This window comes from Astatotilapia calliptera, chromosome 3, assembly GCF_964374335.1.
Source record: "Astatotilapia calliptera chromosome 3, fAstCal68.1, whole genome shotgun sequence".
NCBI lineage: Eukaryota > Metazoa > Chordata > Actinopteri > Cichliformes > Cichlidae > Astatotilapia > Astatotilapia calliptera.
This window is the reverse complement of record NC_137424.1, coordinates 23,577,891-23,601,144: the sequence shown is the minus strand read 5'-3', so window position 1 is coordinate 23,601,144 and position 23,254 is coordinate 23,577,891. Positions and strand designations below refer to the sequence as shown.

General features: G+C 57.0%; 13 non-coding genes and 2 pseudogenes across 13 annotated transcripts; all 15 read left to right on the top strand.

Moving 5' to 3' along the window:
* Positions 1 to 1,618: 1,618 nt before the first annotated feature.
* LOC145426750 (5S ribosomal RNA) lies at positions 1,619 to 1,737 on the top strand. The gene has a single exon (XR_013907466.1). It is a non-coding gene; the product is annotated as a 5S ribosomal RNA (ribosomal RNA).
* A 1,095-nt stretch (positions 1,738 to 2,832) lies between these two features.
* LOC145427069 (5S ribosomal RNA) lies at positions 2,833 to 2,951 on the top strand. The gene has a single exon (XR_013907793.1). It is a non-coding gene; the product is annotated as a 5S ribosomal RNA (ribosomal RNA).
* A 1,174-nt stretch (positions 2,952 to 4,125) lies between these two features.
* On the top strand, positions 4,126 to 4,244 carry LOC145426473 (5S ribosomal RNA). The gene has a single exon (XR_013907183.1). It is a non-coding gene; the product is annotated as a 5S ribosomal RNA (ribosomal RNA).
* A 740-nt stretch (positions 4,245 to 4,984) lies between these two features.
* LOC145426589 (5S ribosomal RNA) lies at positions 4,985 to 5,103 on the top strand. The gene has a single exon (XR_013907299.1). It is a non-coding gene; the product is annotated as a 5S ribosomal RNA (ribosomal RNA).
* Positions 5,104 to 6,477: 1,374 nt separating this feature from the next.
* Positions 6,478 to 6,596, top strand: LOC145426588 (5S ribosomal RNA). The gene has a single exon (XR_013907298.1). It is a non-coding gene; the product is annotated as a 5S ribosomal RNA (ribosomal RNA).
* Positions 6,597 to 7,531: 935 nt separating this feature from the next.
* Positions 7,532 to 7,650, top strand: LOC145427404 (5S ribosomal RNA; annotated as a pseudogene).
* A 1,255-nt stretch (positions 7,651 to 8,905) lies between these two features.
* LOC145427037 (5S ribosomal RNA) lies at positions 8,906 to 9,024 on the top strand. Its single transcript, XR_013907761.1, has one exon. It is a non-coding gene; the product is annotated as a 5S ribosomal RNA (ribosomal RNA).
* A 1,177-nt stretch (positions 9,025 to 10,201) lies between these two features.
* LOC145426749 (5S ribosomal RNA) lies at positions 10,202 to 10,320 on the top strand. The gene has a single exon (XR_013907465.1). It is a non-coding gene; the product is annotated as a 5S ribosomal RNA (ribosomal RNA).
* A 1,368-nt stretch (positions 10,321 to 11,688) lies between these two features.
* On the top strand, positions 11,689 to 11,807 carry LOC145426545 (5S ribosomal RNA). Its single transcript, XR_013907255.1, has one exon. It is a non-coding gene; the product is annotated as a 5S ribosomal RNA (ribosomal RNA).
* Positions 11,808 to 12,747: 940 nt separating this feature from the next.
* Positions 12,748 to 12,866, top strand: LOC145427711 (5S ribosomal RNA). Its single transcript, XR_013908253.1, has one exon. It is a non-coding gene; the product is annotated as a 5S ribosomal RNA (ribosomal RNA).
* A 1,408-nt stretch (positions 12,867 to 14,274) lies between these two features.
* Positions 14,275 to 14,393, top strand: LOC145426472 (5S ribosomal RNA). The gene has a single exon (XR_013907182.1). It is a non-coding gene; the product is annotated as a 5S ribosomal RNA (ribosomal RNA).
* Positions 14,394 to 15,449: 1,056 nt separating this feature from the next.
* LOC145426921 (5S ribosomal RNA) lies at positions 15,450 to 15,568 on the top strand. The gene has a single exon (XR_013907642.1). It is a non-coding gene; the product is annotated as a 5S ribosomal RNA (ribosomal RNA).
* A 2,632-nt stretch (positions 15,569 to 18,200) lies between these two features.
* Positions 18,201 to 18,319, top strand: LOC145427218 (5S ribosomal RNA). Its single transcript, XR_013907950.1, has one exon. It is a non-coding gene; the product is annotated as a 5S ribosomal RNA (ribosomal RNA).
* Positions 18,320 to 20,327: 2,008 nt separating this feature from the next.
* LOC145427352 (5S ribosomal RNA) lies at positions 20,328 to 20,446 on the top strand (annotated as a pseudogene).
* A 2,242-nt stretch (positions 20,447 to 22,688) lies between these two features.
* LOC145426471 (5S ribosomal RNA) lies at positions 22,689 to 22,807 on the top strand. Its single transcript, XR_013907181.1, has one exon. It is a non-coding gene; the product is annotated as a 5S ribosomal RNA (ribosomal RNA).
* Positions 22,808 to 23,254: the final 447 nt, after the last annotated feature.

Genomic DNA, 23,254 nt, shown 5'->3' with positions numbered 1-23,254 from the left:
CACCACACCAGGGCCTGTGGCTGCTGGCTGAGGCCACTTACACCACACCAGGGCCTGTGGCTGCTGGCTGAGGTCACTTACACCACACCAGGGCCTGTGGCTGCTGGCTGAGGGCACTTACACCACACCAGGGCCTGTGGCTTCTGGCTGAGGCCACTTACACCACACCAGGGCCTGTGGCTGCTGGCTCAGGCCACTTACACCACACCAGGGCCTGTGGCTGCTGGCTGAGGCCACTTACACCACACCAGGGCCTGTGGCTGCTGGCTGAGGGCACTTACACCACACCAGTGCCAGTGGCTGCTGGCTGAGGCCACTTACACCACACCAGGGCATTAGTTGCTATTGAGGCCCCTTACACCACACCAGGGCCTGTGGCACTGGCTGAGGCCACTTACACCACACCAGGGCCTGTGGCACTGGCTGAGGCCACTTACACCACAGCAGTGCCTGTGGCTGTTGGCTGAGGCCACTTACACCACACCAGGGCATTAGTTGCTATTGAGGCCCCTTACACCACACCAGGGCCTGTGGCACTGGCTGAGGCCACTTACACCACACCAGGGCCTGTGGCTGCTGGCTGAGGCCACCTACACCACACCAGGGCATTAGTTGCTATTGAGGCCAATTACACCACACCAGGGTCGGTGGCTCTTGCTCAGGCCACTTACACCACACCAGGGCCTGTGGCACTGGCTGAAGTCACTTACACCACACCAGGGCCTGTGGCTGCTGGCTGAGGCCACTTACACCACACCAGTGCCTGTGGCTTCTGGCTGAGGCCACTTACACCACACCACGGCCTTATTTGCTTCTGAGGCCACTTACACCACACCAGGGCCTGTGGCTCTGGATGAGGCCACTTACACCACACCAGGGCCTGTGGCTGCTGGCTGAGGCCACTTACACCACACCAGTGCCTGTGGCTTCTGGCTGAGGCGACTTACACCACACCAAGGCCTGTGGCTGCTGGCTGAGGCCACTTACACCACACCAGGGTCTGTGGCTCTTGCTCAGGCCACTTACACCACACCAGGGCCTGTGGCTCCTGGCTGAGGCCACATACACCACAATACGGCCTTATTTGCTTCTCAGGCCACTTACACCACACCAGGGCCTGTGGCTGCTGGCTGAGGCCACATACACCACACCAGGGCCTTAGTTGCTATTGAGGCCAATTACACCACACCAGGGCCTGTGGCTCTTGCTCAGGCCACTTACACCACACCAGGGCCTGTGGCTCTTGCTCAGGCCACTTACTCCACACCAGGGCCTGTGGCTCTTGCTCAGGCCACTTACACCACACCAGGGCCTGTGGCTCTTGCTCAGGCCACTCATATCACACCAGGCCCTGTGCTTCTGGCCGAGGCCATCTTCACCAAACCAGGCCCTGTGCTGCTAGCTGTGGCCATGTACAACACACCAGGCCCTGTTCTGGTTCCTGAGGCCATCTTCAACAATCCAGGGCCTGTGCTGTTGGATAAATGCTAAACTGAGCCTTTTGGTTAGGGTATTATGCAAACATGCGGGTATGGTTATAGGATTGTCTTCGTAACTTCAGGTACTTGCCACCTAATCAGTTGAATCCATAAATTGAGACATTGTGCTGGGGCCAGCAGCTTACGGCCATACCACCCTGAGCACGCCCGACCTCGTCTGATCTCGGAAGCTAAGCAGGGCTGGGCTTGGTTAGTACTTGGATGGGAGACTTCCTTGGAATACCTGGTGCTGTAAGCCTTTCATTTTCATGTCATTGAACCGCTTTTGATCCAGAGAAGGGGTGTATTAAAAGACCAAAAGCAGCTGCCCATTAATGAGGGCACATTAACGACACTGCTTTTGGCTCTTTTCCAATGTCTTGTGCTGCTAGCTGATGCCACCTACACCACACCAGGGCCTGAGTGACCGGCTGGGGCCACTTACACCACATCAGGGCCTGTGGCTCTGGCTGAGGCCACTTACACCACACCAGGGCCTGTGGCTGCTGGCTGAGGCCACTTACACCACACCAGGGCCTGTGGCTGCTGGCTGAGGCCACCTACACCACACCAGGGCCTTAGTTGCTATTGAGGCCAATTACACCACATCAGGGTCTGTGGCTCTGGCTGAGGCCACTTACACCACACCAGGGCCTGTGGCTGCTAGCTGATGCCACCTACACAACACCAGGGCCTAAGTGACCGGCTGGGGCCACTTACACCACATCAGGGCCTGTGGCTCTGGCTGAGGCCACTTACACCACACCAAGGCCTGTGGCTGCTGGCTGAGGCCACCTACACCACACCAGGGCCTTAGTTGCTATTGAGGCCAATTACACCACACCAGGGTCTGTGGCTCTTGCTCAGGCCACTTACACCACACCAGGGCCTGTGGCTGCTGGCTGAGGCCACTTACACCACACAAGGGCCTGTGGCTGCTGGCTGAGGCCACCTACACCACACCAGGGCCTGTGGCTGCTGGCTGAGACCACTTACACCACACCAGGGCCTGTGGCTCTTGCTCAGGCCACTTACACCACACCAGGGCCTGTGGCTCTTGCTCAGGCCACTCATATCACACCAGGCCCTGTGCTTCTGGCCGAGGCCATCTTCACCAAACCAGGCCCTGTGCTTCTTGCTGTGGCCATGTACAACACACCAGGCCCTGTGCTTGTTCCTGAGGCCATCTTCAACAATCCAGGGCCTGTGCTGTTAGATAAATGCTAAACTGAGCCTTTGGGTTAGGGTATTATGCAAACATGCAGGTATGGTTAAAGGATTGTCTTCGTAACTTCAGGTACTTGCCACCTAATCAGTTGAATCCATAAATTGAGACATTGTGCTGGGGCCAGCAGCTTACGGCCATACCACCCTGAGCACGCCCGACCTCGTCTGATCTCGGAAGATAAGCATGGCTGGGCTTGGTTAGTACTTGGATGGGAGACTACCTGGGAATACCTGGTGCTGTAAGCCTTTCTTTTTCATGTCATTGAACCGCTTTTGATCCAGAGAAGGGGTGTATTAAAAGACCAAAAGAAGCTGCCCATTAATGAGGGCACATTAACGACACTGCTTTTGGCTGTTTTCCAATGTCTTGTGCTGCTAGCTGATGCCACCTACACCACACCAGGGCCTGAGTGACCGGCTGGGGCCACTTACACCACATCAGGGCCTGTGGCTGCTGGCTGAGGCCACTTACACCACACCAGGGCCTGTGGCTGCTGGCTGAGGCCACTTACACCACACCAGGGCATTAGTTGCTATTGAGGCCAATTACACCACACCAGGGCCTGTGGCTGCTGGCTGAGGCCACTTACACCACACCAGGGCATTAGTTGCTATTGAGGCCAATTACACCACACCAGGGTCTGTGGCTCTTGCTCAGGCCACTTACACCACACCAGGGCCTGTGGCACTGGCTGAGGCCACTTACACCACACCAGGGCCTGTGGCTGCTGGCTGAGGCCACTTACACCACACCAGGGCCTGTGGCTGCTGGATGAGGCGACTTACACCACACCAAGGCCTGTGGCTGCTGGCTGAGGCCACTTACACCACACCAGGGCCTTAGTTGCTATTGAGGCCACTTACACCACACCAGGGCCTGTGGCTGCTGGCTGTGGCCATGTACACCACACCAGGGCCTGTGGCTGCTGGCTGAGGCCACATACACCACACCAGGGCCTTAGTTGCTATTGAGGCCAATTACACCACACCAGGGCCTGTGGCACTGGCTGAGGCCACTTACACCACACCAGGGCCTGTGGCTGCTGGCTGAGGCCACTTACACCACACCAGGGCCTGTGGCTGCTGGCTGAGGCCACTTACACCACACCAGGGCCTGTGGCTCTTGCTCAGGCCACTCATATCACACCAGACCCTGTGCTTCTGGCCGAGGCCATCTTCACCCAACCAGGCCCTGTGCTGCTAGCTGTGGCCATGTACAACACACCAGGCCCTGTGCTGGTTCCAGAAGCCATCTTCAACAATCCAGGGCCTGTGCTGTTGGATAAATGCCAAACTGAGCCTTTGGGTTAGGGTATTATGCAAACATGCAGTTATGGTTATAGGATTGTCTTCGTAACTTCAGGTACTTGCCACCTAATCACTTGAATCCATAAATTGAGACATTGTGCTGGGGCCAGCAGCTTACGGCCATACCACCCTGAGCACGCCCGACCTCGTCTGATCTCGGAAGCTAAGCAGGGCTGGGCTTGGTTAGTACTTGGATGGGAGACTGCCTGGGAATACCTGGTGCTGTAAGCCTTTCATTTTCATGTCATTGAACTGCTTTTGATCCAGAGAAGGGGTGTATTAAAAGACCAAAAGCAGCTGCCCATTAATGAGGGCACATTAACGACACTGCTTTTGGCTTTTTTCCAATGTCTTGTGCTGCTAGCTGATGCCACCTACACCACACCAGGGCCTGAGTGACCGGCTGGGGCCACTTACACCACATCAGGGCCTGTGGCTCTGGCTGAGGCCACTTACACCACACCAGGGCCTGTGGCTGCTGGCTGAGGCCACTTACACCACACCAGGGCCTGTGGCTGCTGGCTGAGGCCACCTACACCACACCAGGGCATTAGTTGCTATTGAGGCCAATTACACCACACCAGGGCCTGTTGCTCTTGCTCAGGCCACTTACACCACACCAGGGCCTGTGGCTCTTGCTCAGGCCACTTACTCCACACCAGGGCCTGTGGCTCTTGCTCAGGCCACTCATATCACACCAGGCCCTGTGCTTCTGGCCGAGGCCATCTTCACCAAACCAGGCCCTGTGCTGCTAGCTGTGGCCATGTACAACACACCAGGCCCTGTTCTGGTTCCTGAGGCCATCTTCAACAATCCAGGGCCTGTGCTGTTGGATAAATGCTAAACTGAGCCTTTGGGTTAGGGTATTATGCAAACATGCAGGTATGGTTATAGGATTGTCTTCGTAACTTCAGGTACTTGCCACCTAATCAGTTGAATCCATAAATTGAGACATTGTGCTGGGGCCAGCAGCTTACGGCCATACCACCCTGAGCACGCCCGACCTCGTCTGATCTCGGAAGCTAAGCAGGGCTGGGCTTGGTTAGTACTTGGATGGGAGACTTCCTTGGAATACCTAGTGCTGTAAGCCTTTCATTTTCATGTCATTGAACCGCTTTTGATCCAGAGAAGGGGTGTATTAAAAGACCAAAAGCAGCTGCCCATTAATGAGGGCACATTAACGACATTGCTTTTGGCTGTTTTCCAATGTCTTGTGCTGCTAGCTGATGCCACTTACACCACACCAGGGCCAGAGTGACCGGCTGGGGCCACTTACACCACATCAGGGCCTGTGGTTGCTGGCTGAGGCCACTTACACCACACCAGGGCCTGTGGCTGCTGGCTGAGGCCACTTACACCACACCAGGGCCTGTGGCTGCTGGCTGAGGCCACCTACACCACACCAGGGCATTAGTTGCTATTGAGGCCAATTACACCACACCAGGGTCTGTGGCTCTTGCTCAGGCCACTTACACCACACCAGGGCCTGTGGCACTGGCTGAGGCCACTTACACTACACCAGGGCCTGTGGTTCTGGCTGAGGCCACTTACACCACATCAGGGCCTGTGGCTGCTGGATGAGGCGACTTACACCACACCAAGGGCCTGTGGCTGCTGGCTGAGGCCACCCACACCACACCAGGGCCTGTGGCTGCTGGCTGAGGCCACTTACACCACACCAGGGCCTGTGGCTCTTGCTCAGGCCACTCATATCACACCAGACCCTGTGGCTCTGGCTGAGGCCACTTACACCACACCAGGGCCTGTGGCTCTGGCTGAGGCCACTTACACCACATCAGGGCCTGTGGCTGCTGGATGAGGCGACTTACACCACACCAAGGGCCTGTGGCTGCTGGCTGAGGCCACCTACACCACACCAGGGCCTGTGGCTGCTGGCTGAGGCCACTTACACCACACCAAGGGCCTGTGGCTGCTGGCTGAGGCCACATACACAACACCATGGCCTTTTTTGCTTCTGAGGCCACTTACACCACACCAGGGCCTGTGGCTGCTGGCTGAGGCCACATACACCACACCAGGGCCTTAGTTGCTATTGAGGCCAATTACACCACACCAGGGCCTGTTGCTCTTGCTCAGGCCACTTACACCACACCAGGGCCTGTGGCTCTTGCTCAGGCCACTTACTCCACACCAGGGCCTGTGGCTCTTGCTCAGGCCACTCATATCACACCAGGCCCTGTGCTTCTGGCCGAGGCCATCTTCACCAAACCAGGCCCTGTGCTGCTAGCTGTGGCCATGTACAACACACCAGGCCCTGTTCTGGTTCCTGAGGCCATCTTCAACAATCCAGGGCCTGTGCTGTTGGATAAATGCTAAACTGAGCCTTTGGGTTAGGGTATTATGCAAACATGCAGGTATGGTTATAGGATTGTCTTCGTAACTTCAGGTACTTGCCACCTAATCAGTTGAATCCATAAATTGAGACATTGTGCTGGGGCCAGCAGCTTACGGCCATACCACCCTGAGCACGCCCGACCTCGTCTGATCTCGGAAGCTAAGCAGGGCTGGGCTTGGTTAGTACTTGGATGGGAGACTTCCTTGGAATACCTAGTGCTGTAAGCCTTTCATTTTCATGTCATTGAACCGCTTTTGATCCAGAGAAGGGGTGTATTAAAAGACCAAAAGCAGCTGCCCATTAATGAGGGCACATTAACGACATTGCTTTTGGCTGTTTTCCAATGTCTTGTGCTGCTAGCTGATGCCACTTACACCACACCAGGGCCAGAGTGACCGGCTGGGGCCACTTACACCACATCAGGGCCTGTGGTTGCTGGCTGAGGCCACTTACACCACACCAGGGCCTGTGGCTGCTGGCTGAGGCCACCTACACCACACCAGGGCCTTACTTGCTATTGAGGCCAATTACACCACACCAGGGTCTGTGGCTCTTGCTCAGGCCACTTACACCACACCAGGGCCTGTGGCTGCTGGATGAGGCGACTTACACCACACCAAGGCCTGTGGCTGCTGGATGAGGCCACTTACACAACACCAGGGCCTTAGTTGCTATTGAGGCCACTTACACCACACCAGGGCCTGTGGCTCTGGCTGAGGCCACTTACACCACACCACGGCCTTATTTGCTTCTGAGGCCACTTACACCACACCAGGGCCTGTGGCTCTGGCTGAGGCCACTTACACCACACCAGGGCCTGTGGCTCTTGCTCAGGCCACTTACACCACACCAGGGCCTGTGGCTCTTGCTCAGGCCACTCATATCACACCAGGCCCTGCGCTTCTGGCCGAGGCCATCTTCACCAAACCAGGCCCTGTGCTGCTAGCTGTGACCATGTACAACACACCAGGCCCTGTTCTTGTTCCTGAGGCCATCTTCAACAATCCAGGGCCTGTGCTGTTGGATAAATGCTAAACTGAGCCTTTGGGTTAGGGTATTATGCAAACATGCAGGTATGGTTATAGGATTGTCTTCGTAACTCCAGGTACTTGCCACCTAATCACTTGAATCCATAAATTGAGACATTGTGCTGTGGCCAGCAGCTTACGGCCATACCACCCTGAGCATGCCCGACCACGTCTGATCTCGGAAGCTAAGCAGGGCTGTTCTTGGTTAGTACTTGGATGGGAGACTTCCTTGGAATACCAGGTGCTGTAAGCCTTTCATTTTCATGTCTTTGAACCGCTTTTGATCCAGAGAAGGGGTGTATTAAAAGACCAAAAGCAGCTGCCCATTAATGAGGGCACATTAACGACATTGCTTTTGGCTGTTTTCCAATGTCTTGTGCTGCTAGCTGATGCCACCTACACCACACCAGGGCCTGAGTGACCGGCTGGGGCCACTTACACCACATCAGGGCCTGTGGCTGCTGGCTGAGGCCACTTACACCACACCAGGGCCTGTGGCTGCTGGCTGAGGCCACTTACACCACACCAGGGCATTAGTTGCTATTGAGGCCAATTACACCACACCAGGGTCTGTGGCTCTTGCTCAGGCCACTTACACCACACCAGGGCCTGTGGCACTGGCTGAGGCCACTTACACCACACCAGGGCCTGTGGCTGCTGGCTGAGGCCACTTACACCACACCAGGGCCTGTGGCTGCTGGCTGAGGCCACTTACACCACACCAGGGCCTGTGGCTGCTGGCTGAGGGCACTTACACCACACCAGTGCCTGTGGCTTCTGGCTGAGGCCACTTACACCACACCAGTGCCTGTGGCTCTTGCTCATGCCACTTACACCACACCAGGGCCTGTGGCTGCTGGCTGAGGGCACTTACACCACACCAGTGCCTGTGGCTGCTGGCTGAGGCCACTTACACCACACCAGGGCATTAGTTGCTATTGAGGCCACTTACACCACACCAGGGCCTGTGGCTGCTGGCTGAGGCCACATACACAACACCAGGGCCTTAGTTGCTATTGAGGCCAATTACACCACACCAGGGCCTGTGGCACTGGCTGAGGTCACTTACACCACACCAGGGCCTGTGGCTGCTGGCTGAGGCCACTTACACCACACAAGGGCCTGTGGCTGCTGGCTGAGGCCACCCACACCACACCAGGGCCTGTGGCTGCTGGCTGAGGCCACTTACACCACACCAGGGCCTGTGGCTCTTGCTCAGGCCACTCATATCACACCAGACCCTGTGCTTCTGGCCGAGGCCATCTTCACCAAACCAGGCCCTGTGCTGCTTGCTGTGGCCATGTACAACACACCAGGCCCTGTGCTGGTTCCTGAGGCCATCTTCAACAATCCAGGGCCTGTGCTGTTAGATAAATGCCAAACTGAGCCTTTGGGTTAGGGTATTATGCAAACATGCAGGTATGGTTATAGGATTGTCTTCGTAACTTCAGGTACTTGCCACCTAATCAGTTGAATCCATAAATTGAGACATTGTGCTGGGGCCAGCAGCTTACGGCCATACCACCCTGAGCACGCCCGACCTCGTCTGATCTCGGAAGCTAAGAAGGGCTGGGCTTGGTTAGTACTTGGATGGGAGACTGCCTGGGAATACCTGGTGCTGTAAGCCTTTCATTTTCATGTCATTGAACCACTTTTGATCCAGAGAAGGGGTGTATTAAAAGACCAAAAGCAGCTGCCCATTAATGAGGGCACATTAACGACACTGCTTTTGGCTGTTTTCCAATGTCTTGTGCTGCTAGCTGATGCCACCTACACCACACCAGGGCCTGAGTGACCGGCTGGGGCCACTTACACCACATCAGGGCCTGTGGCTCTGGCTGAGGCCACTTACACCACACCAGGGCCTGTGGCTCTGGCTGAGGCCACTTACACCACATCAGGGCCTGTGGCTGCTGGATGAGGCGACTTACACCACACCAAGGGCCTGTGGCTGCTGGCTGAGGCCACCCACACCACACCAGGGCCTGTGGCTGCTGGCTGAGGCCACTTACACCACACCAGGGCCTGTGGCTCTTGCTCAGGCCACTCATATCACACCAGACCCTGTGGCTCTGGCTGAGGCAACTTACACCACACCAGGGCCTGTGGCTCTGGCTGAGGCCACTTACACCACATCAGGGCCTGTGGCTGCTGGATGAGGCGACTTACACCACACCAAGGGCCTGTGGCTGCTGGCTGAGGCCACCCACACCACACCAGGGCCTGTGGCTGCTGGCTGAGGCCACTTACACCACACCAAGGGCCTGTGGCTGCTGGCTGAGGCCACATACACAACACCACGGCCTTATTTGCTTCTGAGGCCACTTACACCACACCAGGGCCTGTGGCTGCTGGCTGAGGTCACATACACCACACCAGGGCCTTAGTTGCTATTGAGGCCAATTACACCACACCAGGGCCTGTTGCTCTTGCTCAGGCCACTTACACCACACCAGGGCCTGTGGCTCTTGCTCAGGCCACTTACTCCACACCAGGGCCTGTGGCTCTTGCTCAGGCCACTCATATCACACCAGGCCCTGTGCTTCTGGCCGAGGCCATCTTCACCAAACCAGGCCCTGTGCTGCTAGCTGTGGCCATGTACAACACACCAGGCCCTGTTCTGGTTCCTGAGGCCATCTTCAACAATCCAGGGCCTGTGCTGTTGGATAAATGCTAAACTGAGCCTTTGGGTTAGGGTATTATGCAAACATGCAGTTTTGGTTATAGGATTGTCTTCGTAACTTCAGGTACTTGCCACCTAATCAGTTGAATCCATAAATTGAGACATTGTGCTGGGGCCAGCAGCTTACGGCCATACCACCCTGAGCACGCCCGACCTCGTCTGATCTCGGAAGCTAAGCAGGGCTGGGCTTGGTTAGTACTTGGATGGGAGACTTCCTTGGAATACCTGGTGCTGTAAGCCTTTCATTTTCATGTCATTGAACCGCTTTTGATCCAGAGAAGGGGTGTATTAAAAGACCAAAAGCAGCTGCCCATTAATGAGGGCACATTAACGACATTGCTTTTGGCTGTTTTCCAATGTCTTGTGCTGCTAGCTGATGCCACTTACACCACACCAGGGCCTGAGTGACCGGCTGGGGCCACTTACACCACATCAGGGCCTGTGGTTGCTGGCTGAGGCCACTTACACCACACCAGGGCCTGTGGCTGCTGGCTGAGGCCACCTACACCACACCAGGGCCTTACTTGCTATTGAGGCCAATTACACCACACCAGGGTCTGTGGCTCTTGCTCAGGCCACTTTTACCACACCAGGGCCTGTGGCTGCTGGATGAGGCGACTTACACCACACCAAGGCCTGTGGCTGCTGGATGAGGCCACTTACACCACACCAGGGCCTTAGTTGCTATTGAGGCCACTTACACCACACCAGGGCCTGTGGCTCTGGCTGAGGCCACTTACACCACACCACGGCCTTATTTGCTTCTGAGGCCACTTACACCACACCAGGGCCTGTGGCTCTGGCTGAGGCCACTTACACCACACCAGGGCCTGTGGCTCTTGCTCAGGCCACTTACTCCACACCAGGGCCTGTGGCTCTTGCTCAGGCCACTCCTATCACACCAGGCCCTGTGGCTGCTGGCCGAGGCCACTTACACCACACCAGGGCATTAGTTGCTATTGAGGCCACTTACACCACACCAGGGCCTGTGGCTGCTGGCTGAGGCCACCTACACCACACCAGGGCATTAGTTGCTATTGAGGCCAATTACACCACACCAGGGTCTGTGGCTCTTGCTCAGGCCACTTACACCACACCAGGGCCTGTGGCACTGGCTGAGGCCACTTACACCACACCAGGGCCTGTGGCTGCTGGCTGAGGCCACTTACACCACACCAGTGCCTGTGGCTTCTGGCTGAGGCCACTTACACCACACCAGGGCCTGTGGCTGCTGGCTGAGGCCACTTACACCACACCAGTGCCTGTGGCTTCTGGCTGAGGCGACTTAGACCACACCAGGGCCTGTGGCTCTTGCTCAGGCCACTCACATCACACCAGGCCCTGCGCTTCTGGCCGAGGCCATCTTCACCAAACCAGGCCCTGTGCTGCTAGCTGTGGCCATGTACAACACACCAGGCCCTGTGCTGGTTCCTGAGGCCATCTTCAACAATCCAGGGCCTGTGCTGTTAGATAAATGCTAAACTGAGCCTTTGGGTTAGGGTATTATGCAAACATGCAGGTATGGTTAAAGGATTGTCTTCGTAACTTCAGGTACTTGCCACCTAATCAGTTGAATCCATAAATTGAGACATTTTGCTGGGGCCAGCAGCTTACGGCCATACCACCCTGAGCACGCCCGAACTCGTCTGATCTCGGAAGCTAAGCAGGGCTGGGCTTGGTTAGTACTTGGATGGGAGACTACCTGGGAATACCTGGTGCTGTAAGCCTTTCATTTTCATGTCATTGAACCGCTTTTGATCCAGAGAAGGGGTGTATTAAAAGACCAAAAGCAGCTGCCCATTAATGAGGGCACATTAACGACATTGCTTTTGGCTGTTTTCCAATGTCTTGTGCTGCTAGCTGATGCCACCTACACCACACCAGGGCCTGAGTGACCGGCTGGGGCCACTTACACCACATCAGGGCCTGTGGCTGCTGGCTGAGGCCACTTACACCACACCAGGGCCTGTGGCTGCTGGCTGAGGCCACTTACACCACACCAGGGCCTGTGGCTGCTGGCTGAGGCCACCTACACCACACCAGGGCCTTAGTTGCTATTGAGGCCAATTACACCACACCAGGGTCTGTGGCTCTTGCTCAGGCCACTTACACCACACCAGGGCCTGTGGCTGCTGGCTGAGGCCACTTACACCACACCAGGGCATTAGTTGCTATTGAGGCCACTTACACCACACCAGGGCCTGTGGCTGCTGGCTGAGGCCACTTACACCACACCAGGGCCTGTGGCTGCTGGCTGAGGCCACTTACACCACACCAGGGCCTGTGGCTGCTGGCTGAGGCCACTTACACCACACCAGTGCCTGTGGCTTCTGGCTGAGGCCACTTACACCACACCAGGGCCTGTGGCTCTTGCTCAGGCCACTCACATCACACCAGGCCCTGCGCTTCTGGCCGAGGCCATCTTCACCAAACCAGGCCCTGTGCTGCTAGCTGTGGCCATGTACAACACACCAGGCCCTGTGCTGGTTCCTGAGGCCATCTTCAACAATCCAGGGCCTGTGCTGTTAGATAAATGCTAAACTGAGCCTTTGGGTTAGGGTATTATGCAAACATGCAGGTATGGTTAAAGGATTGTCTTCGTAACTTCAGGTACTTGCCACCTAATCAGTTGAATCCATAAATTGAGACATTGTGCTGGGGCCAGCAGCTTACGGCCATACCACCCTGAGCACGCCCGACCTCGTCTGATCTCGGAAGCTAAGCAGGGCTGGGCTTGGTTAGTACTTGGATGGGAGACTACCTGGGAATACCTGGTGCTGTAAGCCTTTCATTTTCATGTCATTGAACCGCTTTTGATCCAGAGAAGGGGTGTATTAAAAGACCAAAAGCAGCTGCCCATTAATGAGGGCACATTAACGACATTGCTTTTGGCTGTTTTCCAATGTCTTGTGCTGCTAGCTGATGCCACCTACACCACACCAGGGCCTGAGTGACCGGCTGGGGCCACTTACACCACATCAGGGCCTGTGGCTGCTGGCTGAGGCCACTTACACCACACCAGGGCCTGTGGCTGCTGGCTGAGGCCACTTACACCACACCAGAGCATTAGTTGCTATTGAGACCAATTACACCACACCAGGGTCTGTGGCTCTTGCTCAGGCCACTTACACCACACCAGGGCCTGTGGCACTGGCTGAGGCCACTTACACCACACCAGGGCCTGTGGCTGCTGGCTGAGGCCACCTACACCACACCAGGGCCTTAGTTGCTATTGAGGCCACTTACACCACACCAGGGCCTGTGGCAGTGGCTGAGGCCACTTACACCACACCAGGGCCTGTGGCTGCTGGCTGAGGCCACTTACACCACACCAGGGCATTAGTTGCTATTGAGGCCACTTACACCACACCAGGGCCTGTGGCTGCTGGCTGAGGCCACCTACACCACACCAGGGCATTAGTTGCTATTGAGGCCAATTACACCACACCATGGTCTGTGGCACTGGCTGAGGCCACTTACACCACACCAGGGCCTGTGGCACTGGCTGAGGCCACTTACACCACACCAGGGCCTGTGGCTGCTGGCTGAGGCCACTTACACCACACCAGGGCCTGTGGCTGCTGGCTGAGGCCACTTACACCACACCAGGGCCTGTGGCTGCTGGCTGAGGCCACTTACACCACACCAGTGCCTGTGGCTTCTGGCTGAGGCCACTTACACCACACCAGGGCCTTAGTTGCTATTGAGGCCAATTACACCACACCAGGGTCTGTGACTCTTGCTCAGGCCACTTACACCACACCAGGGCCTGTGGCACTGGCTGAGGCCACTTACACCACACCAGGGCCTGTGGCTGCTGGCTGAGGCCACTTACACCACACCAGGGCCTGTGGCTGCTGGCTGAGGCCAATTACACCACACCAGGGCCTGTGGCTCTTGCTCAGGCCACTCACATCACACCAGGCCCTGCGCTTCTGGCCGAGGCCATCTTCACCAAACCAGGCCCTGTGCTGCTAGCTGTGGCCATGTACAACACACCAGGCCCTGTGCTGGTTCCTGAGGCCATCTTCAACAATCCAGGGCCTGTGCTGTTAGATAAATGCTAAACTGAGCCTTTGGGTTAGGGTATTATGCAAACATGCAGGTATGGTTAAAGGATTGTCTTCGTAACTTCAGGTACTTGCCACCTAATCAGTTGAATCCATAAATTGAGACATTGTGCTGGGGCCAGCAGCTTACGGCCATACCACCCTGAGCACGCCCGACCTCGTCTGATCTCGGAAGCTAAGCAGGGCTGGGCTTGGTTAGTACTTGGATGGGAGACTGCCTGGGAATACCTGGTGCTGTAAGCCTTTCATTTTCATGTCATTGAACCGCTTTTGATCCAGAGAAGGGGTGTATTAAAAGACCAAAAGCAGCTGCCCATTAATGAGGGCACATTAACGACATTGCTTTTGGCTGTTTTCCAATGTCTTGTGCTGCTAGCTGATGCCACCTACACCACACCAGGGCCTGAGTGACCGGCTGGGGCCACTTACACCACATCAGGGCCTGTGGCTGCTGGCTGAGGCCACTTACACCACACCAGGGCCTGTGGCTGCTGGCTGAGGCCACTTACACCACACCAGGGCCTGTGGCTGCTGGCTGAGGCCACCTACACCACACCAGGGCCTTAGTTGCTATTGAGGCCAATTACACCACACCAGGGCCTGTGGCTGCTGGCTGAGGCCACTTACACCACACCAGGGCATTAGTTGCTATTGAGGCCACTTACACCACACCAGGGCCTGTGGCTGCTGGCTGAGGCCACCTACACCACACCAGGGCATTAGTTGCTATTGAGGCCAATTACACCACACCAGGGTCTGTGGCTCTTGCTCAGGCCACTTACACCACACCAGGGCCTGTGGCACTGGCTGAGGCCACTTACACCACACCAGGGCCTGTGGCTCTGGCTGAGGCCACTTACACCACACCAGGGCCTGTGGCTGCTGGCTGAGGCCACTTACACCACACCAGGGCCTGTGGCTGCTGGCTGAGGCCACTTACACCACACCAGTGCCTGTGGCTTCTGGCTGAGGCCACTTACACCACACCAGGGCCTGTGGCTCTTGCTCAGGCCACTCACATCACACCAGGCCCTGCGCTTCTGGCCGAGGCCATCTTCACCAAACCAGGCCCTGTGCTGCTAGCTGTGGCCATGTACAACACACCAGGCCCTGTGCTGGTTCCTGAGGCCATCTTCAACAATCCAGGGCCTGTGCTGTTAGATAAATGCTAAACTGAGCCTTTGGGTTAGGGTATTATGCAAACATGCAGGTATGGTTAAAGGATTGTCTTCGTAACTTCAGGTACTTGCCACCTAATCAGTTGAATCCATAAATTGAGACATTGTGCTGGGGCCAGCAGCTTACGGCCATACCACCCTGAGCACGCCTGACCTCGTCTGATCTCTGAAGCTAAGCAGGGCTGGGCTTGGTTAGTACTTGGATGGGAGACTACCTGGGAATACCTGGTGCTGTAAGCCTTTCATTTTCATGTCATTGAACCGCTTTTGATCCAGAGAAGGGGTGTATTAAAAGACCAAAACCAGCTGCCCATTAATGAGGGCACATTAACGACATTGCTTTTGGCTGTTTTCCAATGTCTTGTGCTGCTAGCTGATGCCACCTACACCACACCAGGGCCTGAGTGACCGGCTGGGGCCACTTACACCACATCAGGGCCTGTGGCTGCTGGCTGAGGCCACTTACACCACACCAGGGCCTGTGGCTGCTGGCTGAGGCCACTTACACCACACCAGGGCATTAGTTGCTATTGAGGCCAATTACACCACACCAGGGTCTGTGGCTCTTGCTCAGGCCACTTACACCACACCAGGGCCTGTGGCACTGGCTGAGGCCACTTACACCACACCAGGGCCTGTGGCTGCTGGCTGAGGCCACCTACACCACACCAGGGCATTAGTTGCTATTGAGGCCAATTACACCACACCAGGGTCTGTGACTCTTGCTCAGGCCACTTACACCACACCAGGGCCTGTGGCACTGGCTGAGGCCACTTACACCACACCAGGGCCTGTGGCTGCTGGCTGAGGCCACTTACACCACACCAGGGCCTGTGGCTGCTGGCTGAGGTCACTTACACCACACCAGGGCCTGTGGCTGCTGGCTGAGGCCACTTACACCACACCAGGGCCTGTGGCTGTTGGCTGAGGTCACTTACACCACACCAGGGCCTGTGGCTTCTGGCTGAGGCCACTTACACCACACCAGGGCCTGTGGCTCTTGCTCAGGCCACTTACACCACACCAGGGCCTGTGGCTGCTGGCTCAGGCCACTTACACCACACCAGGGCCTGTGGCTGCTGGCTGAGGCCACTTACACCACACCAGGGCCTGTGGCTGCTGGCTGAGGGCACTTACACCACACCAGGGCCTGTGGCTGCTGGCTGAGGCCACTTACACCACACCAGGGCCTGTGGCTGCTGGCTGAGGCCACTTACACCACACCAGGGCATTAGTTGCTATTGAGGCCCCTTACACCACACCAGGGCCTGTGGCACTGGCTGAGGCCACTTACACCACACCAGGGCCTGTGGCTGCTGGCTGAGGCCACCTACACCACACCAGGGCATTAGTTGCTATTGAGGCCAATTACACCACACCAGGGCCTGTGGCACTGGCTGAGGCCACTTACACCACACCAAGGCCTGTGGCTGCTGGCTGAGGCCACTTACACCACGCCAGGGCCTGTGGCTGCTGGCTGAGGTCACTTACACCACACCAGGGCCTGTGGCTGCTGGCTGAGGGCACTTACACCACACCAGTGCCTGTGGCTTCTGACTGAGGCCACTTACACCACACCAGGGCCTGTGGCTGCTGGCTCAGGCCACTTACACCACACCAGTGCCTGTGGCTGCTGGCTGAGGCCACTTACACCACACCAGGGCCTGTGGCTGCTGGCTGAGGCCACTTACACCACATCAGTGCCTGTGGCTGCTGGCTGAGGCCACTTACACCACACCAGGGCATTAGTTGCTATTGAGGCCCCTTACACCACACCAGGGCCTGTGGCACTGGCTGAGGCCACTTACACCACACCAGGGCCTGTGGCTGCTGGCTGAGGCCACCTACACCACACCAGGGCATTAGTTGCTATTGAGGCCAATTACACCACACCAGGGTCTGTGGCTCTTGCTCAGGCCACTTACACCACACCAGGGCCTGTGGCACTGGCTGAGGCCACTTACACCACACCAGGGCCTGTGGCTGCTGGCTGAGGCCACTTACACCACACCAGGGCATTAGTTGCTATTGAGGCCACTTACACCACACCAGGGCCTGTGGCTGCTGGCTGAGGCCACCTACACCACACCAGGGCATTAGTTGCTATTGAGGCCAATTACACCACACCAGGGTCTGTGGCTCTTGCTCAGGCCACTTACACCACACCAGGGCCTGTGGCACTGGCTGAGGCCACTTACACCACACCAGGGCCTGTGGCTCTGGCTGAGGCCACTTACACCACACCAGGGCCTGTGGCTGCTGGCTGAGGCCACTTACACCACACCAGGGCCTGTGGCTGCTGGCTGAGGCCACTTACACCACACCAGGGCCTGTGGCTGCTGGCTGAGGCCACTTACACCACACCAGTGCCTGTGGCTTCTGGCTGAGGCCACTTACACCACACCAGGGCCTTAGTTGCTATTGAGGCCAATTACACCACACCAGGGTCTGTGACTCTTGCTCAGGCCACTTACACCACACCAGGGCCTGTGGCACTGGCTGAGGCCACTTACACCACACCAGGGCCTGTGGCTGCTGGCTGAGGCCAATTACACCACACCAGGGCCTGTGGCTCTTGCTCAGGCCACTCACATCACACCAGGCCCTGCGCTTCTGGCCGAGGCCATCTTCACCAAACCAGGCCCTGTGCTGCTAGCTGTGGCCATGTACAACACACCAGGCCCTGTGCTGGTTCCTGAGGCCATCTTCAACAATCCAGGGCCTGTGCTGTTAGATAAATGCTAAACTGAGCCTTTGGGTTAGGGTATTATGCAAACATGCAGGTATGGTTAAAGGATTGTCTTCGTAACTTCAGGTACTTGCCACCTAATCAGTTGAATCCATAAATTGAGACATTGTGCTGGGGCCAGCAGCTTACGGCCATACCACCCTGAGCTCGCCCGACCTCGTCTGATCTCGGAAGCTAAGCAGGGCTGTGCTTGGTTAGTACTTGGATGGGAGACTACCTGGGAATACCTGGTGCTGTAAGCCTTTCTTTTTCATGTCATTGAACCGCTTTTGATCCAGAGAAGGGGTGTATTAAAAGACCAAAAGCAGCTGCCCATTAATGAGGGCACATTAACGACATTGATTTTGGCTGTTTTCCAATGTCTTGTGCTGCTAGCTGATGCCACCTACACCACACCAGGGCCTGAGTGACCGGCTGGGGCCACTTACACCACATCAGGGCCTGTGGCTGCTGGCTGAGGCCACTTACACCACACCAGGGCCTGTGGCTGCTGGCTGAGGCCACTTACACCACACCAGGGCATTAGTTGCTATTGAGGCCAATTACACCACACCAGGGTCTGTGGCTCTTGCTCAGGCCACTTACACCACACCAGGGCCTGTGGCACTGGCTGAGGCCACTTACACCACACCAGGGCCTGTGGCTGCTGGCTGAGGCCACTTACACCACACCAGGGCATTAGTTGCTACTACCTGGGAATACCTGGTGCTGTAAGCCTTTCATTTTCATGTCATTGAACCGCTTTTGATCCAGAGAAGGGGTGTATTAAAAGACCAAAAGCAGCTGCCCATTAATGAGGGCACATTAACGACATTGCTTTTGGCTGTTTTCCAATGTCTTGTGCTGCTAGCTGATGCCACCTACACCACACCAGGGCCTGAGTGACCGGCTGGGGCCACTTACACCACATCAGGGCCTGTGGCTGCTGGCTGAGGCCACTTACACCACACCAGGGCCTGTGGCTGCTGGCTGAGGCCACTTACACCACACCAGGGCATTAGTTGCTATTGAGGCCAATTACACCACACCAGGGTCTGTGGCTCTTGCTCAGGCCACTTACACCACATCAGGGCCTGTGGCACTGGCTGAGGCCACTTACACCACACCAGGGCATTAGTTGCTATTGAGGCCAATTACACCACACCAGGGTCTGTGACTCTTGCTCAGGCCACTTACACCACACCAGGGCCTGTGGCACTGGCTGAGGCCACTTACACCACACCAGGGCCTGTGGCTGCTGGCTGAGGCCACTTACACCACACCAGGGCCTGTGGCTGCTGGCTGAGGTCACTTACACCACACCAGTGCCTGTGGCTGCTGGCTGAGGGCACTTACACCACACCAGGGCCTGTGGCTTCTGGCTGAGGCCACTTACACCACACCAGGGCCTGTGGCTGCTGGCTGAGGCCACTTACACCACACCAGGGCCTGTGGCTGCTGGCTGAGGTCACTTACACCACACCAGTGCCTGTGGCTGCTGGCTGAGGGCACTTACACCACACCAGTGCCTGTGGCTTCTGGCTGAGGCCACTTACACCACACCAGGGCCTGTGGCTCTTGCTCAGGCCACTTACACCACACCAGGGCCTGTGGCTGCTGGCTGAGGGCACTTACACCACACCAGTGCCTGTGGCTGCTGGCTGAGGCCACTTACACCACACCAGGGCATTAGTTGCTATTGAGGCCCCTTACACCACACCAGGGCCTGTGGCACTGGCTGAGGCCACTTACACCACACCAGGGCCTGTGGCTGCTGGCTGAGGCCACTTACACCACACCAGGGCCTGTGGCTGCTGGCTGAGGCCACTTACACCACACCAGGGCCTGTGGCTGCTGGCTGAGGCCACTTACACCACACCAGGGACTGTGGCTGCTGGCTGAGGCCACTTACACCACACCAGTGCCTGTGGCTTCTGGCTGAGGCCACTTACACCACACCAGGGCCTGTGGCTCTTGCTCAGGCCACTCACATCACACCAGGCCCTGCGCTTCTGGCCGAGGCCATCTTCACCAAACCAGGCCCTGTGCTGCTAGCTGTGGCCATGTACAACACACCAGGCCCTGTGCTGGTTCCTGAGGCCATCTTCAACAATCCAGGGCCTGTGCTGTTAGATAAATGCTAAACTGAGCCTTTGGGTTAGGGTATTATGCAAACATGCAGGTATGGTTAAAGGATTGTCTTCGTAACTTCAGGTACTTGCCACCTAATCAGTTGAATCCATAAATTGAGACATTGTGCTGGGGCCAGCAGCTTACGGCCATACAACCCTGAGCATGCCCGACCTCGTCTGATCTCGGAAGCTAAGCAGGGCTGGGCTTGTTTAGTACTTGGATGGGAGACTGCCTGGGAATACCTGGTGCTGTAAGCCTTTCTTTTTCATGTCATTGAACCGCTTTTGATCCAGAGAAGGGGTGTATTAAAAGACCAAAAGCAGCTGCCCATTAATGAGGGCACATTAACGACATTGCTTTTGGCTGTTTTCCAATGTCTTGTGCTGCTAGCTGATGCCACCTACACCACACCAGGGCCTGAGTGACCGGCTGGGGCCACTTACACCACATCAGGGCCTGTGGCTGCTGGCTGAGGCCACTTACACCACACCAGGGCCTGTGGCTGCTGGCTGAGGCCACTTACACCACATCAGGGCATTAGTTGCTATTGAGGCCAATTACACCACACCAGGGTCTGTGGCTCTTGCTCAGGCCACTTACACCACATCAGGGCCTGTGGCACTGGCTGAGGCCACTTACACCACACCAGGGCCTGTGGCTGCTGGCTGAGGCCACCTACACCACACCAGGGCATTAGTTGCTATTGAGGCCAATTACACCACACCAGGGTCTGTGACTCTTGCTCAGGCCACTTACACCACACTAGGGCCTGTGGCACTGGCTGAGGCCACTTACACCACACCAGGGCCTGTGGCTGCTGGCTGAGGCCACTTACACCACACCAGGGCCTGTGGCTGCTGGCTGAGGTCACTTACACCACACCAGTGCCTGTGGCTGCTGGCTGAGGGCACTTACACCACACCAGTGCCTGTGGCTTCTGGCTGAGGCCACTTACACCACACCAGGGCCTGTGGCTGCTGGCTGAGGCCACTTACACCACACCAGGGCCTGTGGCTGCTGGCTGAGGTCACTTACACCACACCAGTGCCTGTGGCTGCTGGCTGAGGGCACTTACACCACACCAGTGCCTGTGGCTTCTGGCTGAGGCCACTTACACCACACCAGGGCCTGTGGCTGCTGGCTGAGGCCACTTACACCACACCAGGGCCTGTGGCTGCTGGCTGAGGGCACTTACACCACACCAGTGCCTGTGGCTGCTGGCTGAGGCCACTTACACCACACCAGGGCATTAGTTGCTATTGAGGCCCCTTACACCACACCAGGGCCTGTGGCACTGGCTGAGGCCACTTACACCACACCAGGGCCTGTGGCTGCTGGCTGAGGCCACCTACACCACACCAGGGCATTAGTTGCTATTGAGGCCAATTACACCACACCAGGGTCTGTGACTCTTGCTCAGGCCACTTACACCACACCAGGGCCTTTGGCACTGGCTGAGGCCACTTACACCACACCAGGGCCTTTGGCACTGGCTGAGGCCACTTACACCACACCAGGGCCTGTGGCTGCTGGCTGAGGCCACTTACACCACACCAGGGCCTGTGGCTGCTGGCTGAGGTCACTTACACCACACCAGGGCCTGTGGCTGCTGGCTGAGGGCACTTACACCACACCAGTGCCTGTGGCTTCTGGCTGAGGCCACTTACACCACACCAGGGCCTGTGGCAGCTGGCTCAGGCCACTTACACCACACCAGGGCCTGTGGCTGCTGGCTGAGGCCACTTACACCACACCAGGGCCTGTGGCTGCTGGCTGAGGCCACTTACACCACACCAGTGCCTGTGGCTGCTGGCTGAGGCCACTTACACCACACCAGGGCATTAGTTGCTATTGAGGCCCCTTACACCACACCAGGGCCTGTGGCACTGGCTGAGGCCACTTACACCACACCAGGGCCTGTGGCTGCTGGCTGAGGCCACTTACACCTCACCAGGGCATTAGTTGCTATTGAGGCCAATTACACCACACCAGGGTCTGTGGCTCTTGCTCAGGCCACCTACACCACACCAGGGCCTGTGGCACTGGCTGAGGCCACTTACACCACACCAGGGCCTGTGGCTCTGGCTGAGGCCACTTACACCACACCAGGGCCTGTGGCTGCTGGCTGAGGCCATTTACACCACACCAGGGCCTGTGGCTGCTGGCTGAGGCCACTTACACCACACCAGGGCCTGTGGCTGCTGGCTGAGGCCACTTACACCACACCAGGGCCTGTGGCTCTTGCTCAGGCCACTCACATCACACCAGGCCCTGCGCTTCTGGCCGAGGCCATCTTCACCAAACCAGGCCCTGTGCTGCTAGCTGTGGCCATGTACAACACACCAGGGCCTGTGCTGTTAGATAAATGCTAAACTGAGCCTTTGGGTTAGGGTATTATGCAAACATGCAGGTATGGTTAAAGGATTGTCTTCGTAACTTCAGGTACTTGCCACCTAATCAGTTGAATCCATAAATTGAGACATTGTGCTGGGGCCAGCAGCTTACGGCCATACCACCCTGAGCACGCCCGACCTCGTCTGATCTCGGAAGCTAAGCAGGGCTGGGCTTGGTTAGTACTTGGATGGGAGACTGCCTGGGAATACCTGGTGCTGTAAGCCTTTCATTTTCATGTCATTGAACCGCTTTTGATCCAGAGAAGGGGTGTATTAAAAGACCAAAAGCAGCTGCCCATTAATGAGGGCACATTAAGGACATTGCTTTTGGCTGTTTTCCAATGTCTTGTGCTGCTAGCTGATGCCACCTACACCACACCAGGGCCTGAGTGACCGGCTGGGGCCACTTACACCACATCAGGGCCTGTGGCTGCTGGCTGAGGCCACTTACACCACACCAGGGCCTGTGGCTGCTGGCTGAGGCCACTTACACCACACCAGGGCCTGTGGCTGCTGGCTGAGGCCACTTACACCACACCAGGGCATTAGTTGCTATTGAGGCCACTTACACCACACCAGGGCCTGTGGCTGCTGGCTGAGGCCACCTACACCACACCAGGGCATTAGTTGCTATTGAGGCCAATTACACCACACCAGGGTCTGTGGCTCTTG